Source organism: Coptis chinensis, chromosome 4 (genome assembly GCF_015680905.1).
Source record: "Coptis chinensis isolate HL-2020 chromosome 4, ASM1568090v1, whole genome shotgun sequence".
Classification (NCBI taxonomy): Eukaryota; Viridiplantae; Streptophyta; class Magnoliopsida; order Ranunculales; family Ranunculaceae; genus Coptis; species Coptis chinensis.
The window spans coordinates 40,971,894-40,975,930 of NC_141459.1; the positions used below are offsets into that span (position 1 = coordinate 40,971,894).

The window sequence follows — 4,037 nt, forward strand, 5'->3', positions numbered from 1 at the left end:
ATCAATTCCCTATCAAAAATCCAAATATATATAATAAAGAACCTCCAAACCAACTTATTCAATTATGTTCTATATTCCAAATTGCATTGCAATGAAAGAATAATAAAAGAAAAGAAAAAATGTAAATCTATATAATTCACCAAGAACATTCTCTTTTGCATTGGCATTCTCGTCCCAAGAATAAGCAAAGTTTGATCACCCTATGTAAGAAATAATTGTGATTAAAAAAAAGAAACAAAGTAGAAGTAAAACAGTTAAGAAATTGTATAACTATAACCACTTGGGATACCTTGTTAAGTAATTGGTTCTTTAAGATTCTTAAAGTATTATTAGTCGGTTGCGACGCCACTGTTACTTACTCGTGAAGAAGAAGAATCCTGTGAAAAATATATAAATAAGAAATAGAAACAATAAAAAACATTATATAAAAACAAGAAGCTCACATTCTTTAATCAATCCTATATCTAGATGAGGTTGCATTTATGATTGAAGAAAGTAGAATTAGAGTTACTCTTTACAACTTTAATACATTTTATGAAATAAATAATTTCCAAACCTTTATAAAAATACAGAGTCAAAAGTACTTCTTAAAAAGTGTAAGCATCTTATCTCCACAAGTTGACCGGAATTCAATTAGTACGTATCCAATAATGAGTTCGTGTGAACCAATCAAATATTCTCACCTACATAGTTACATTGTTCTCACATCAAACAAATTAACTGTAATTATATAAAGTTTCAGTTGAATCACTACAACATGCATACACATCTAGTCTTCATTCCTGACTACTATTTTTTTTCTCACTTGCCACACCTGCATGAGACTGGGACAAATACATGTACCTCAAATACTTGTACCTATCCGATATGAGTCAACTGTCAACTTAGATACTACAAACAAAGTAATACTACCAAGAGGGACATACAAATCAGAAGCATTATCTAATAGGTCGGGTATAACAAAAGTTTCCAACACATGTACTACTCTTGTTTTACAAATCAAGCAATATGAAGAAAAATACCAAGCCAAAAAAGAAAGGAAGAAAAGTATTCACCTCACTTGAAACATAGTTTTTGTCAAGGAAACTATTCAATGTTTGGAAAGCGAAAACACAACGGGAGGCGTAAGGCTTAAGCCTCAAGCGCACACAACTTTTTTAAATTCTAAGCAAACTAGTGTGAGTGCATCCCATTAATTCTCTAGTGTTCTTGTGTGTGTGCGCTATAAAGCAAGTACTCATATAGTCGTGTGTATGTTTGCTGGAATGTAAGTACTTGTTTTCGTGATCTTGTCTCAGACTAAGAGTGACTTAGTGGTATCATAGGGGCAGAAAACTCAATGCAAAACCTATCCCTATGATAGTAACCATATTGATGAGTGAAATAACTTTAGACCGTCTCTCGGTATTTGGTAGGACACATCATATTCTCTAAGGAACCAACAAATAGTGAGTTGCCACCTATTTCTTTTTTAAGTAGCACCTTTTGGTATCAATGTAATTATTATATGCCAAATAAGAAAAAAGCTAAAAATATGGTGTAGTGCTATAAGCCTATATAGGATCCTATTTACTTCAGTAAAATTTATTGAAAGTACATACCCACCTCTTTAAATAATCATCAAGTAGTGACATAACAAACTTGTTCTCTTTCTCCCCACTTGAACATATGTACATGCACAATTAATGTTAAGTGTTAGAAACCATTCTAGAGCACTGAGTACAAAAACCATTTGTCAAATAAAGGCTAAATAAATCAAGCATCAGTACAATGAGTACAAACCCTTTTGGTTTATTCAAGGCCAAATACACCTTTGGAGGTAGCTTCTTAGAAATTTGATTCCCATTCACATATATTATATCTCTTTAGGGTCTACTCAAGTCTACACAAAAAAAGGAAAGAAAAGAAACAACGTTACTAATAAACTCTAATATATTCTATGAAGTCAAAATGAATACTAAACTTGCTTACATAAAATGAGTATGAAATTCATCATAATTAATCTAATAAAATAGATGCTAAATAGTGAGGGGCTACGGTCAAAAGCTTGTGGAATGGTGAAAACATGCTAGACAGATGAGAAAGAACTTAAAATTGAGTGTTTGGAGGAGAGTAAGATACAAAAGAAAGGGAAGAGATAAAAGTTTGGGGGACTAAGAGAGTCGCTTCCACCCATTCCCACAACCTTGCTATTCAGAGTCGAGGGATACAAAAAATGTCCAAGAGAGAAAAAAACTGAGTGAAAACTCATACGTAAGAAACAAACACTTTCCTAAGCACCTAAGCAAACACTTCTAACAATTAAACTTGAATGCAGAAAAAAGAGAACAGAGGTTTCTGTATGTAAAAATATTTGCTTAAATCCAACCAGTAACCAAGTTTTGACAAAATAAGTAGCATATATGCTTTTGGTTTTTCTTCCTTCATAAATTTCAATTAAATTAGCAAAGAAAGAACATAAAAATAAACATAACTCTTATGTCATGGCATTGATCTATACTTGCCTTGTGCATCCAAGCCCAACACTATGGAGGAATAGCGTTGCCTTGTGCACATTGTTATGTAAAAACAAGCGTCAGACAAGAAACATAGTAACAAAGAATTATGACATCATTCATGGTGAATATGTATGCCATTCATGTATTCATGTGCTTGCTAAAAAAAATAAGTCAAGACATTGAGCTGAAACTAATGAAATTTCATTTTTAAATCCCTTGTCGGATTACTCTCACATATTCATCTAGATTTTCCCCTTTTGATTATTTTACTTAACGAAGGCTCGTATCTTAAAGCGTAAGTGACTAAACTTCTAAAACCGATTTATGTACAGTCTCCATATCTTATTCCTTCAGTACAATTTTTTTTAAGCCACTAAGAAAAACCGTAAAACAAATACCTTGCCCAATACAAGCGAATGGGAGTGTGCATGTCTCGCTTGTTACATCCATGCCAGGGCACTAAAGGTCATCGCCAGGCCACTACCAGGCTACTACAGGTCACCACCAGGCCACTACTAGGCAAGTTATAACCTAAGTAAACCCTTCAACAAATTCACAAAAAGAAAAATAACGTAAGTTCTCAAAAGTGCAAAGATACTAAGCATACACCAACTGAAAATTCCTTAGCCTTAAATTTCCTTACCTCATCAACAAGTGTTCTTAACTTGACGAAAAAGGCAACTCAATGCCTCAGGTTAAACTATTTCCCTCTCTTCCTAATTAAATTCGTTCCCGTATACTCCAAAGCTGCTATCTAATTATAAAATAACCCAAATTTATTATGTAACCAAACCATGTAGCTTTCTTGCAAAAGAAGAAGACATCATTGATCATACCTAGTATAATTCTATTTCTGAAAAGTTCGCTTTCAGTTTCCGTATTGTGTTAGATTCCATCACTTCTAAAGGAATAGTTTTCATCACCCACATGTTTATCTTCATAATCTACATAGAAACACAACAAAATAGCAAAACATTTCATAGCACAACAGGCCCCCTCAGAAGCATTTAAAAATAAAAAACAACCAGGGGTGGCAACAATAATGATTAAAGGTCTGTACTAAAGATAATGTGATGAATTGCATGAAAACATTAAATTATACCACGACATTGCAGACATGAAAGTAAACATCTTAAAGGAGATAATATATTAGCATGGAGAACCACTTGAGCATTCAAGTGTAATGCACAGGAAAAAATCATACAAATGAACCATGAGAATTGAAAAAATATATGAAGAGAAAAAATGGAACAATGTGAGACTGCATACAAAGAGAGTGACTTCAATTATGGAACAATATGGTTACTCAAATGATTTATAAATGATGTCCCACAAGCATTTACAAATGAGTGTGAAAACCATTCCACTTTGTGTTAAAATTGAGCGTCCTCTTGACCTCTTGACCGCTTTGTAGAAAAGATACTGGAAAACAACAGAGTGAAACAATGGTGTTTAAAGGGCTTTGGTTGTGTGTTTCGTAGGTGATCCTCAACACCGGAGTTATTATCAAGATTATTAATTTCAATCAAAACTAAAAAA

General features: G+C 33.1%; 1 long non-coding RNA gene across 1 annotated transcript; it reads right to left on the reverse strand.

Moving 5' to 3' along the window:
• Nucleotides 1-1,610: 1,610 nt before the first annotated feature.
• LOC147503517 (uncharacterized) lies at nt 1,611-3,267 on the reverse strand. Its single transcript, XR_015220201.1, has 3 exons — nt 3,142-3,267; nt 2,897-3,040; nt 1,611-1,882 (listed from the first exon to the last, which is right to left on the reverse strand). It is a non-coding gene; the product is annotated as an uncharacterized LOC147503517 (long non-coding RNA).
• Between the last annotated feature and the right edge of the window lie 770 nt (nt 3,268-4,037).